Source organism: Pristis pectinata, chromosome 5 (genome assembly GCF_009764475.1).
Source record: "Pristis pectinata isolate sPriPec2 chromosome 5, sPriPec2.1.pri, whole genome shotgun sequence".
In the NCBI taxonomy this organism is placed as follows: Eukaryota; Metazoa; Chordata; class Chondrichthyes; order Rhinopristiformes; family Pristidae; genus Pristis; species Pristis pectinata.
The window spans coordinates 19,983,082-19,997,742 of record NC_067409.1 but is presented as its reverse complement, the minus strand read 5'-3'; the positions used below and the strand labels follow the sequence as shown (position 1 = coordinate 19,997,742).

The 14,661-nt window shown below is 41.7% G+C and overlaps 1 protein-coding gene across 1 annotated transcript in view; it reads left to right on the top strand.

Moving 5' to 3' along the window:
- Positions 1-14,661, top strand: part of adarb2 (adenosine deaminase RNA specific B2 (inactive)) — a 280,576-nt gene that overhangs the window by 76,428 nt on the left and 189,487 nt on the right. The gene's annotated exons all lie outside the window — the stretch shown is intronic.

Here is a 14,661-nt window from a genome sequence, read left to right as displayed (position 1 = left end):
AGGGAGGAGGTATAAGAACAAGTGTTGCACCTCCTGCAGTTGCAGAGGAAATTGCGAGGTTCAGGAATGGGCAGGTGGGGAGAGATGAGTGGACCAGGGAGTCACAGAGAGAGTGGTCCCTGTGGAGGACGGAATGGGGTGGGGAGTGGCGGGATCCTGTTGCAGTTGGCAGAAATGATGAAGGGTGATGTGCAAGGCGCAGAGGCTAGTCAGGTAAAAGGGAGAACCAGGGGAACTTTTTCTATGTTCTATTTGGAGGGAGGTGGAATAAGGGCAGACGTCTGAGAAATGAGGAAAATGTGAGAAAGAGCTCCATCAAGCACAGCAGAAGGGAAGCCACATTTCCTGAACATGGAGGACATTTCAGATGCCCTGGACTGCAAGGTCTGATCTTGAGAGCAGATCGGGCAGAAATAGATAAATAGGGAGAAAAGAATGGCATCCATACAAGAGAGAGGGTGGGAGGAGGTGTAGCCCCGGTAGCTGTGGGAGTCAGTGGGTTTATAGTAAAGACATTAATTTAGAATGACCCACTATTCCTTCCCCTTTGTTCATAGGATGTGGGTCCCACTGATAATTTAACTCCCACCCCTAAATCTCCTTGAACTCTCCTCCAAACAGCTGTCAATGCCAGGAGAATATGACTTTCTAAGACTGACAGATTGATTTTTGTTAGCTTAAGAGGTTAGGAGCAGAGGTGAGTAAATTAAGTTACGGTTTACATCAGCCGCAATCTAATTCAATGAGAGAGCAGACTCAGGGGACTAATGATCAATCCATGTTCCTAATTTTGCCTTGTTCCTAAAAGCCTTCAGGGAGGGTGGAGTGGGGGAGAACCTATATGAAAATTCAACAAAGTCCATTTTAATGTGTGTTAATTATTTGTTTTGTGCATCAGGAGCCTTTGAAAATAAACGTGCGATCTTTCACTGTGTCATAAGCAAAGACGGTGACTTGCAGATGGATATAAGTTTGAGGCAGGTCGTTTCGAACAGCAGTCAGCTCTCAATACATCCTTTCAGCATTCAGTGGGCTTTGGGCGAAGGCTCAACTAATGAGATGTGATGCTTAATGAATTAGATAACTGCAGGGCCACTCAACAGCAGAACTGTTGAAACCATATCACCAGGAGTGTCTTTTGATCAATAAAGCTAAATATGTTGGTAAGGAAGTCTGAATAATATGATTTTTCTTCAGTCTGTATTTTGCAATATGTTACCAATTACACACAGAAGAAAGAACTCAATAGATATTCCCTGCTAAGAGCTAAATTAGCACAGAGATGGATTTGTGTACTTGATTATAGATTAGTCTGTTAACTTGCTAAATGAACGGTGTTAGTTTTACATGATGGTGATTTGTGTTTTAGTGTTTTGCCTCCACTTTAATGAAGGGGTGTAAACACTGATCTCTTTTCACTGAATTGGAAACTTTGTCTCCTTGTGGGGTCATCAATAAAATGTCTGATTTGGAATGCTGAAATAATAGGACCAGTTATGTCTGTTCATCAAATCCGTGACCTCTCCGTCTTTCTTCATTGTTCTGATGACTTCCTGAATGGTGATTTCACGGATGGTGTGCATAATGGGTTGTGCTGCACTCTTACTGTCTTTCTCAATTTATTTAGTACGAGGAAGAACATTTGGGTGAAAGGACCAGTGAGAAAGAGCAGGCCTGAAGTGACAAGAGGAAGCAGAGAAGGGGGGGGGGGGGGGGGGGGGGTGCGGTTATGGTGCTCCTAAAAGGTTCAGGAACAACTTGAAAGGTGCACTTGAGAAGGTAGCTTATCATCACTTCCTCATGGGCAATAGATGCTGGCCCTGCTAATGATGCCCAGAATATAAACAATGATAAAAATAGACACATTTGAGTCTTTAGGCTCATTCACAGGGGGGGTGGATTCTCAATACAAGGAAATGGTGCATAAGAGATTTGTTAGACCACTGTGTTGCATACAGTTCTGGATATCCCAGGTGAAAGTGTAGTGAAAAGAGGACAGCAAAAGTTCAGCAGAACATAATTAGGAATCAGAGTCATGAAGAAAGCCTCATTGGAGCAGGGACAATTAAGGAGGAATGCAATGAAGATTTTAAAGATTGGGACATGTTTTGGGAAGGGTGAACAGGAAAGAATTATTTCTGTGAATGGTCAAGAGGGCACACTCTAAGATTTATCACCAGAGTTAAGAAAGAAAAAAACGGACGAAAATAATGTGCACAGAGCCCTATCAGAACAGGAAAAGCTTTCTCTTCAAACGGGTAGTTAATTATAACCTCTTCAAAGGGATTAGACAAGTACTTTAAAAAAGAGGACATAAGCACAAGAGGAATGACCAGGAAAGTTCAATCAGAATATAAGTTCCAGTTGATAAGTTAGTACTGGCAAGGGTGCAATAGGCCTTCTGTTCTGTAACATGCCTGCTTCTAATTTCATTGGAAGATATTTATTAATGTTTGTGAAGTAGTTGATTGAATTACCACTTCTTCCTTCTTGTTGGTATAAATTTGTCAGAGAATGTTCTGCATTTATTGTCAATTCTTACATTGTAGAATTCACTCACAGTTACAGTATTTAAATTTATGTTTTGTTTGCAGGGCTCAAAACAAATCATTCATGCATTCTTTGCAATCCTTCCGTTTGATATAGTTTGCTGTTTAGGCTTCAATGTTCTGCAGTAACTTTTTCTAACCATTGACATAATCTGACTAGGGGGTGTTACATTCACAATGGGATATTTTTAGGTCTGGTGACTGAGAGAAGAGAGACACATTAGCAAAGCATGTTGATTGTCTTTACCTAGAGGTGCAGCTTGTTGTGTGAGGAACCTGCTAATCTTAGTAAAACCTTGTATGAAGATCCTCTTCCCATCTCTGCATCTTTCTCCTTGAATTGAGGATTTTAGTGGCATTCTTACTGCAAAATATTTATGATATCTCCTTTTTGAGCTGGAAGAGAGAGAGATGCAAAAAAGTCTCATAAAAGGTCCTCAGCCTTTAAAAAGTGTCAAGACAAACACTTGGCCGATTACCTAGGCTTAGAAGGTCAAGTGGTGGAAGGTGGGATTAATGCAGATAGGCGCCCAATGTTTAGCATGGACATGATGGGCTAAATGGCCTGTTTTCATGCTGAATGACTCTACAACATTATGACTCCATCTAAAAGTCCAGTGCCACTGGGAACATGGACCATAGAGCTGAATTCCAGGGGTGAAGTGATAGTAATTGCCCTTGACATGATGGCAGTGTTTGAACAAGTGTGGCATCAAGATTTCCTGATAAAATTGAAGTCAACGGGCATCAAGGGGTAAACATTCCAATGCCTGGAGTCATATCTCGCATAGGGCAAGACAGTTGTGTCAGAGGTCAATCATTCCAGCCCAAGGATATTACTAAAGTCATTCCTGATGGCAGTGTGTTAAACCTGCCCATCGTCAGCTGCCTTATCAATGACCTTCCTTCCATCATAATGTTAGAAGTGGGGATGTTCACTGATGATTGCATAATGTTCAATTCCATTCTCAACCCCTCAGCAAATGAAGCAGTCCATGCCTTCATACAACAAGACCTAGATAGCATTCAGGCATGGGCTGATAAGTGGCAAACAACATTCGTGACACAAAAGTGCCAAACAATGACCATCTTCAGCAAGGGCAAATCTAGCCAGCTACCCTTGTCATTCAACAGCATACCAACACCAAGTCCCCCACTTTCAATATCCTAGGGGCCACCATTGATCAGAAGCATAAATACCATGGCTACAGGAACGTGTTGGGTATCCTGCAGTGAGTGATAAACCTCCTGACATTCCAAGGCCTTTCCATCATCTACAAGGCACAAGTCAGCAGTACAAGTCAGCAGCAATTGCCACTTGCCTTGATGAGAACTGCACTAATAATTCTCAAGAAGTTCAACACCATCCAGGACAAAGCAGCCCACTTAATTGGAGATCATTCAATCTCCCTAAACTCTCATTTCCTCCACAAGTAATGCACAGTGACTGCTGTGTGTACCATCTACAAAATGCACTGCAGTTACTCACCCAGGCTACTCCGACTGCACCTCCCAAACTTGGAACCTCTATTGCCAGCACAGACAAGGGTACCAGGCACATGCGTACAACACCTCTGCAGGCTTACCTCCAAGTCACATACTATCCTGACTTGGAAATATATCACCAGTCCTTCATCATTGCTGGCTTTAAATCCTGGAACTTCCCGCCCAACAGCATGTGGGAGTACCTTTACCAGAAGGACAGTAGCAGTTCAAGAAAGTTGCTCACCATCACCTTTTCACAGGCAATTAGAAACGGGCAATAAATGCCAGCCTTGCCAGTGATACTCAAATAAAAATGAATTTGGTCCAAAATGCACAGCTGTTGCTGACCCCAATTTGATGACCAAAGTATCCAAAGATACAGGATTATCCAAAGATATGTCATGGAGGGACTGTCTATGGAGTATCTGTGGGTGGAGGTTAGGAACAGGAAAGGGTCACTAACTTTACTGGGTGTTCTTTATAGGCCGCCCAATAGTAACAGAGATATTGAGGAGCAGATAGGGAAACAAATCTTAGAAAGGTGTGAGAATAACAGAGTTGTTGTGATGGGGGATTTTAATTTCCCAAACATCGATTGGCATCTCCAGACAGTGAGGGGTTTGGATGGGGTGGAGTTTGTTAAGTGTGTTCAGGAAGGATTCTTGACACAATATGTAGATAGGCCTACAAGAGGAGAGGCTGTGCTTGATTTGGTATTGGGAAATGAACCTAATCAGGTGTCAGACCTCTCAGTGGGTGAGCATTCTGGAGATAGTGATCATAATTCTATCTCCTTTACGACAGCACTGGAGAGAGATAGGAACAGACAGACTAGAAAGGTGTTTACTTGGAGTAAGGGAATTATGAGGCTCTCAGGCAGGAAACTGGAAGATTAAATTGGGAACAGATGTTCTCAGGGAAAAGTATGGAAGAAATGTGACAAATATTCAGGGGATATTTGGGGGGAGTTCTGCCTAGGCATGTTCCAATGAGACAGGGGAGTCACGAGAGGATACAGGAACCGTGGTGTATGAAGGCTATAATAAATCTAGTCAAAAGGAAAAGAAAAGCTTACAAAAGGTACAGAGAGCTAGGTAATGTTAGAGATCTGGAAGAGTATAAGGCTAACAGGAAGGAGCTTAAGAAGGAAATTAGGAGAGCCAAAAGGGGACATGAGAAGGCCTTGGCGGGCAGGATTAAGGAAAACCGCAAGGCATTCTACAAGTATGTGAAGAGCAAGAGGATAAGGTGCAAAAGAATAGGGCCTATCAAGTGCAGCAGTGGGAAAGTGTGTATGGATCTGGAAGAAATAGCGGAGGTACTTAATGAATACTTTACATCAGTATTCACTATAGAAAAAGATCTGGGGGATTGTAGTGTGGACTTGCAGCAGGCTGAAAAGCTTGAGCATGTAGATATTAGGAAAGGGGATGTACTGGAACTTCTGGAAAGCATCAAGTTGGATAAGTCACTGGGACCGGATGGGATGTACCCTAGACTGCTGTGGGAGGCGAGGGAGGAGATTGCGGAGCCTCTGACAATGATCTTTGCATCATTGATGGAGACGGGAGAGGTTCCAGAAGATTGGAGGGTTGTGGATGTTGTTCCCTTGTTCAAGAAAGGGAGTAGAGATAGCCCAGGAAATTATAGACCGGTGAGTCTTACGTCAGTGGTTGGTAAGCTGATGGAGAAGATCCTGAGGGGCAGGATTTATGAACATTTGGAGAAGTATAATATGATTAGGAATAGTCAGCATGGCTTTGTCAAGGGGGGGTCCTGCCTTACGAGCCTGATTGAATTTTTTGAGGATATGACTAAACACATCGATGAAGGGAGAGCAGTAGATGTAGTGTATATGGATTTCAGCAAGGCATTTGATAAGGTACCCCATGCAAGGCTTATTGAGAAAGTAAGGAGGCATGGGATCCAAGGGGAAATTGCAATGTGGATCCAGAACTGGTTGGCTCACAGAAGGCAAAGTATGGTTTTTGAAAGGTCGTATTCTGCATGGAGGTCGGTGACCAGTGGTGTACCTCAGGGATCTGTACTGGGACCCTTAGTCTTTGTGATTTTTATAAACGACCTGGATGAGGAAGTGGAGGGATGGGTTAGTAAGTTTGTGGATGACACAAAGGTTGGATGTGTTGTGGATAGTATAGAGGGCTGTCAGAGGTTACAGCAGGACATAGATAGGATGCAAAGTTGGGCTGAGAAGTGGCAGATGCAGTTCAACCCAGATAAGTGTGAAGTGGTTCATTTTGGTAGATCAAATATGTCGGTAGAATATAGTATTAATGGTAGCACTCTTGGCAGTGTGGAGGATCAGAGGGATCTTGGGGTCCATAGGATGCTCAAAGCAGCTGCACAGGTTGACCCTGTGGTTAAGAAGGCATATGGTGTATTGTCCTTCATCAATCGTGGAATTGAATTTAGGAGCTGGGAGGTATTGTTGCAGCTATATAGGACCCTGGTCAGACCCCACTAGGAGTACTGTGCTCAGTTCTGGTCGCCTCACTACAGGAAGGATGTGGAAGCCATAGAAAGGGTGCAGAGGAGATTTACAAGGATGCTGCCTGGAATGTGGAGCATGCCTTATGAAAGCAGGTTGAGGGAACTCAGCCTTTTCTCCTTGGAGCGACGGAGGATGAGGGGGGACCTGATAGAGGTATATAAGATGATGAGAGGCATTGATCGGGTGGATAGTCAGAGGCTTTTCCCCAGGGCTGAAATGGTGGCCACAAGAGGACATAGGTTTAAGGTGCTGGGGAGTAGGTATAGAGGAGATGTCAGGGGTAAGTTTTTTACTCAGGAAGTGGCAAATGTGTGGAATGGGCTGCCGGCAACGGTGGTGGAGGTGGATACGATAGGGTCTTTTAAGAGACTGTTGGATAGGTACATGGAGATGAGAAAAATAGAGGGCTATGGGTAAGCCTAGTAATTTCTAGGGTAGGGACATGTTCGGCACAGCTTTGTGGGCTGAAGGGCCTGAATTGTGCTGTAGGTTTTTCTATGTTTTCTATGTTTCTGTGATTAATCATAGGTTAATTTAGAAAACTCCTAATTCTTTGAAAATGCTTTCTTTGCTGTTTGGAAAATGTCAATCGTTTATTTTTGCTTTTGACACCAGTATTTGTTTCAAGCCTGAAAAGCATTGTTTGCAGTGCTAATTGGGTAATTTACTTCTGTGAGAAACTTGTGAATGTTTGTGTATTGAGGGATTTTGGTGTGCTGGTTCGTGAAACACATAGTGTAAAGATGCAGGTGTGGCAGGCATTCAGGAAAGTCATGAAAGATCAGCAACCTGAAATAGTAACTGTTTCTTTTTCCATGGATGATTCTAGTCTAGCTGAGTGTTTCCAACATTTTTGTTTTTTATGAAGGATAGGATTCATGTATATTTGGAAAGGCAGGAGCTGATGAGGAATAATCAGCGTAGCTTTTCATGGGGAAATCCTGCTTCACTAATTTGATAGAGTATTTTGTGGAGGTAACTCAGAAGATTGAAGGCAGTAGATATTGTCAATATGGACTTCAGTGAGGCATTTGACAAGGTCCTGCATGGTAGGCCGGTCCAAAAGGTTAAAGCACAAAGAATCCAAGGCAAACTGGCAAGGTATGGTAGCAGTTTGCGTAACGCTATTACAGCGCCAGCGACCTGCGTTCAATTCCAGCCACTGTCTGTAAGGAGTTTGTACGTTCTCCCCGTGTCTGTGTGGGTTTCCTCTGGAAGCTTTGGTTTCCTCCCACATTCCAAAGATGTACAAGTTAGGAAGTTGTGGCCATGCTATGTTGGCGCCGGGAGCATGGCGACACTAGCGGGCAGCCCCCAGAACATTCTGCGCAAAAGGTGCATTTCACTGTGTGTTTCGATGTATATGTAATGAATAAAGATATCTTATATCTTATCTCTTATAATTGGATCTAAAATTAGCTTGATGATAGGAGAATAGTGGTAGAAGGATGCTTTACTGATTGGCAGTCTACAACCAGTGGTGTACCCCAGGGATTGGTGCTGGGATCCTTGTTGTTTGTGATATATATTAACAATTTCAATGTGAATGTAGTAGGTATGATGAGTAAGTTTGCTGTTGACATGAAAATGTGTGGTGTTACGGACAACGAGGAAGGTTAAGGCTACAGCAAGATATAGATCAGATAGAAAGCTGGGTGTAGCAGTAGCAGATGGAATTTAATCCCAACAAATGCAAAGTATTTCATTTTGGGAAGTCAAATAGGAGTGGGGCATACACAGTAAATAGTAGGACACAATGGAATGAGGATAAACAGAGGGACCTTGGGATTGAAGTCTATAAATCCCTGAAAGTGGCAACACAGGTCAGTAGGGTGGTGAAGGAGGCCTCATGTCTGGAGCATAGGATATAAAATTTGAGACATTATGTTGCAACTTTACAAAACACTGACTGCACTTGGAGTATTGTGTGCAGTACAAGTTGCCACACTACAGGAGGGATGTGCTTACTCTGGAGAGTGCAGAGAAGATTTATCAGGATGTTGCCTGCATTGGAGGACTTTAGTTATGGGGAGTATGGAAAGGCTGGGATTGTTTTCTCCTGGAGCAAGGACCTGATAGAGGTGTATGGATTTATAAGAGGCATAGGCATAGTGTAGGGAGCCAAAATATTTTTCCATAGTATGGGGCTTCAAAACAAGTGTGCATAGGTTTCATGTGAGAAGAAGGAGTTTCAAAAGAGATTTGAGGGGAAAGTTTTTTTACACAGGAGTGCTTCTATGTTCTGGGACGTGCTGCCAGAGAGGAGGTGATGGAAACAGATACAATCATTATGTTAGACAGGCACTTGTCCATAGAACATAGAACAGTACAGCATAGGAACAGGCCCTTTGGCCCCACGTTGTCGTGTCAAACTAATTCGGCTAATGAACACCTAATCTCTTCTTGCCTGTACATGGTCCATATCCCTCCATTCTCTGCATTTTCATGAACCAGTCTAAGAGCCTCTTAAACACCTCTATTGTATCTGCCTCCACCACCACCCCTGGCGGCGCATTGCAAGCACCCACCACTCTCTATGTAAAAAAATTGCCCTGCACATCTCCTTTAAAAAATAGGCAAGGTATGGAAGGATACAGACCTCACGTGAAAAAAGAAGGGTTAGTGTAAATGGGAAAAAGGTCAGCAGGCATATGGTGGGCCAAGGGCCTGTTTCTTTACAATACAACTCTGAGTCCATGAGTTTATCACACTATGATATTCAGTGATACTCAATGAAAGTTAAAAGTTTGAGAATTGATCTCATTGGGACAAGTAATATTCTGAGGGGGATTAACAAGAGCTTGTTGCCTTAGGCTGGAGACTCTACAACCAGAGGGCATAGTCTCAGACTAAGGGTTCAGCTATTTAGGACTAATGAGAAGAAAATTCTTTAGTTGGTTGGAAATCCTCAGAATTCTCTGCAGAGGACTATGGATAAAATCAACAGTATTCAAGCATTAAAGGAATAGGTATATGATAGCAAAGTGGATGTTGAGAACAATAATCAACTCATTGAATGGTGGAGAAGGCTCAAGTGTATGTAAAGTCTATTCCTGCTTCTTTCTGTAAGTTCTTGTTCTGAACTTTCACCCATTATTGTAGTGGAGACAAAAATCATATGAAATTATTGGGTCAATATATGCACTGAAGAGTGAAGTATCACAGGAGGTACAATATCAATTCAAATGTTACACTAATAATAAATGTTGACATTGGCCCATCATCCAATTTGGGGGAACGATGGTTTTTCTCTACACACTCCAAAATGCATAAAAGAAATGTTGCACTTTATGCTGCAGAGTAAAATATAGTTGGCAATTAACCAAATCTATACATGTCAATAGAAGCATTTTGCATAATTAGCCTAAGTGTTAAACTACAGAACAATAAATCTGAGTTTCATAAAGGTAGGAGTTATGGTCCTTGAATTAATGAGGCAACTCACTTTTCTAATTAACCAATTTTTAAAATTTGCTAATGTAAATTGAAGCAATTAATATAATATGTTCAAGTATTGTACCTAATATATTAATAGTTGTTCTTGCTAAGTTTCATTGACACAGGGGTTATGGGTTTTGAGTTAGTGAGGTACTTTCATAACTGTGGACACACAAAAGGACTGTCGCAAATTGCTTATTGTGTTCCATTCCAATTTCCACAAGTGCATGGAAAATAAATGTATAGTCCCATTTAGTGAAGGGTTAATTTACAAATGGCCACCATGATATTAGTTATCAAAATGGTGCAGGGTTTAATTAATGTTATTAACAAATTCACTTTAAAGATAATGCCTAGCAGTGTGGAACATTAGGACTGAAATTCCCCTTGCTGTTGTGCAAAGCAGGTGGGAGCAAATTGGTAGCTCACTTTAAGCCTCAGTCATTTTTGTTTCCCATCGAAGTCAGCAAGTTACTTATTTTATGGATCAATTCAGGATTTCCAACTTTAAAAGCAGTCTTCAAGTAGCCATCAACACTGGGCAATAATAGAAAGTGCTGGAATTTCTCAGCTGAATATTTGCAACATTTTCTGCTATCTTTGTTTCAGATTTCTGGCATCTGCAGGGTTTTGCATTTTGTACACTGGACAAATTCTGACTGTGATTTTCAGACACAAGTACTATGCTAGAAGCACTAATCCAACCCAGAAGTACTTGTGCAAAAGTAATACAATCCAGATATTTCATGGGCCTCAAGAAACAGCAAATGGCACTATTTCATTCCTCTCTCCTTGTTCTTATTCTCACATTATCTGAGAGTTTTGGATTTATATTTCCCCATTTCCTCTTCCAAGATGTGGAATTTGTCAGTTTTATGTGCAAAAAAGATGCATTTCACTGTGTGTATCGATGTACATGTGACTAATAAATAAATATCTTAAATATCTTATCTTTATCTTCTGCTTTCTTTGACCAGAAGACACTGCTCTCCCAGGAATTCAGAGGATTTTCTGAATGCACTCTTGCCCACTGGGAGGTTAAATCAAACTCTCAAATCCATGCAAGAGAGTACATAAGAAAATAAGGTCCAGGGGTAGAACACCTGGCCCCTCAAGCCTGTCTCCCCCTTCAATATGATCATGATTGATCTGTCCTTGGCCTCAGCTCCTCTTCTTCTGCCAGTTCCCTATCACCTTCAATACCCTGATCTTTCAGAAATTTACGTAACCCACTGGCAGAACAGATTTAGGTTTACTGCATTCTCACCTTTTTCTGAATTTTCTGTTCACTTATTTTAATTGAGTGAAAATCACAGAACATATATGCTTTCCCCACCCTGCACCTCACAACAGATGTGAGTGGTTGCCAAAAGTAAATATTTGTATAATCCACCATTTATTGTTGTTCCAAAATAGCAAAAAGTTTTGATAAGATAAGAGATCTTTATTAGTCATATGTACATCGAAACACACAGTGAAATGTATCTTTTGCGTATAGTGTTCTGGGGGCAGCCCGCAAGTGTCACCGCACTTCCGGCGCCAACACAGCATGCCCACAACCTTCTAACCCATACGTCTTGGAATGTGGGAGGAAACCAGAGCACCAGAGCAAAGAAAAAAAATCCTGACACAACGCTGCTGTAACAGAGATTGCTTGGTTCCTTTTACTTCAAAGCAAAGTGCTGTGGAAAATGGAAATCTGAAATAAATACAGAAATTCTGGAAATACTCAATAGGTTGGGGCAGCATTCTTCTGATGAAAGGAACAGAGTTTAAGCTTCACGTTGATGAACTTTTATTGTGTTGCTCTCAATTTCCCTTCCAGGGAGAGATACTAAGAAGAGACAGGAATCAGCAGTATTCTCTGTGATCATAATCTTCAGTTGGTTGGATACAAGACCACACTCCTCTCTGTGAAACCCCCACCCAATACAGAGAGTCGGTGGTCTTGGTCTTCTTGTTGGGCAGGTTAGAACAATGAAATATCCTGTGTTTGGAGACTGACTACTAACGGCAGGAAGTACAGAAATGAATTAATTTCTGTCTCTTGACAGGACAGTCCCAAGTGTTGGAGATTTCATTATGCATACAATGAAACAAATCCTGGGGAGGCGAATTTGCAAATGAAGCAGCTGTGAGTCAGTAAGTACGGCACAGCGCTTTGAATGTTTCATGTCCATAGCGGTGAAGTCCAGCAGAAGTAATTGGTTTATTATTGTCACAAGTGGGAGACACAGTGAAAAACTTTGTTTTGCATGCCATCCATACAAATCATTTCAAAACACAAGTACATCGAGGTAGTAAAAAGGGAAAAGCAATAACAGAATGCAGAACATAATGTTACAATTACAGAGAAAATGAATTGCAGGTAGACAATAAGGTGCAAGGGTCACGACGAGGTAGATTGAGGAAAAGAGTTCATCCTTAATGTACAAGAGGTTCATTCAAGGCTAATATAACAGTGGGACAGAAGCTGTCCTTGAGCCTGCTGGTACATGCCCTCATGTTCCTGTATCTTCTGCCTGATGGCAGAGGAGAGAAGAGAGAATTACCCAGGTGGGTGGGGTCTTTGATTATGCTGGCTGCTTCACCAAGGCAGCAAGAGGTATAGACAGAGTCCATGGAGGGGAGGCTGGATAAGAGATACATTCCTGGAAAATTTTTCATTCAGTGAAATTTTGGTAATTGAAAAGACTAGGTGAAATGCATTGTAGGCATTGTGGTTCAAGGTATCCCCATGTATACAAAGAGAGATATACTATTGGTTATAGCCAAAAATACCTCTGTGCGTCAAAGACCCAAATCCCAAAGAATCAACAACTTCTTAGTGAAAATTCATAAATTGAACATTTGTAAATTGTAATTACTGTATTACTTTTACAAACTTGGAAAATACGAAGTAGAAGTACATTTATTGAAAAAACAAATATTTTTTTATGGGATAAGTTGTGGCTCTGAAAGTGGGTTTCGGTCAACCCCTAACTGAAACAAGAAGTGAAATAAAAACCAGTGAGGTTGAACAAGGTTAAAAGGCAAACAGAAATCCTGTCAGCGAGAGGAGCAGAACTTTTTTTGAGGTAGTCATTCCTGGAAGTGAAATAGCACTGGATTGAGCAGTAATCAAAAAGCAAAGAAATAGCAGAATCTTAAAATCTGACATGGAAGCATAAGGTGCTGGAAATGCTCAGCAGGTCAGGCAGCATCTGTGGAAAGAACAGAATTAACATTTCATCAGAGTTTGTGTTGGAAAGTTATTGAGCTGAAGTGTTTCTCTCTCCAAAGATGCTGCATGACCAGTTAAGAATTTATAGCAGTTTCTGTTTTTATTTTAGGTTTCCAGTACCTTCAGTATTTTTACCTTTTTTATGTCTGCATAGATAGCAATGACATACAAGTATTTTGTGAGACATCAAACCTACAGAGGGAACCAGTACAGAAAACATGCAGCTGAATATATTGAAAGGACACAGCAACAAAAAAAACTGCAGATGCTGGAAATCTGAAACAAGAATCGAGAATGCTGGAGGTATTCAGCGGGTCAGGCAATGTTAGATGGGAGACCAACAGTGGTGATGTTGGGTCACCACTGACCTGAAACTAACTCTCTCTTTGCATTGATGATACTTGACCTGCTGAGAACTTTCAGCACTCTCTATTTTCAAAGGACAGTCAGTTTAATCTGATTCTATTATTTGACATGGAAATGAAGAATGAAATGAATATTTCAGGATGTAATGGTGTTAAATTTGGTAAAACTCAACGTGTCTTAAAGTCAAAACAAAAAGAGAAGTATGAAAGCAAAATGTAAGGACTATTTGTTTATTGATTTTTTTTCTGGATCACGGTTTTGCTGACAAGGTCAGCATTTATTGGAGATCCCCAGCTCCCCTGAGTTACCTTCTTGAATTGCTGCTGTCCTTCCCACAGTGCTGGTAGGGAGGGAATTCCAGGATTTAGACCCATCAATGCTCAAGGACCAGTGATATATTTCCAAGACAAGATAGTACATGACTTGGAGGGGAGGTTGCAAGTGATGCTGTTCCTAGGCTCTTGCTGCTCTTGAGTTTGTTGTGATAGAGGTGATAGAGGTGATGTAGAGCCTTTGTAATGCATTTTGTAGACAATACACATTGCTGCCTTGTGCGCTGATGGATGGTGAAAAGAGAAAATGTGCAGGGTAGCGGACGGGGTGCCAATCAAGTGGGTTGCCCTGCCCTGGATGGTGGAATTAGAACATAGAACAAAGAACATTACAGCACTGTATAGGCCCTTCAGCTCACAATGTTGTGCCGACCTATATAAACCTACTCCACACTCAATCTATCCTTTCCCTCCTACACAGCCCCATAACCCTCCATTTTTCTAGCATCCATGTGCCTATCTAAGAGTCTTTTAAATATCCCTATTGTATCAGCCTCCACCACCACCCCTGGCAGTACGTTCCAGGCACCCACCACTCCCTGTAAAAAAAAACTACCTCTGACATCTCCCCTAAACTTTCCTCCATTCACCTTGAACAGATGTCCTCTGGTGTTGGCCATTGCTGCCCTGGGAAAAAGAATTATTGGAGCTTTACTCATATAGGCAAGTGGAAAGAGTTCCATTCTGTTTGTGAATTGAGCCTTGTAAAGGTAGACTGGTGGAAGTAAAAGTAAAAATAGAGAATAGAGACTCATT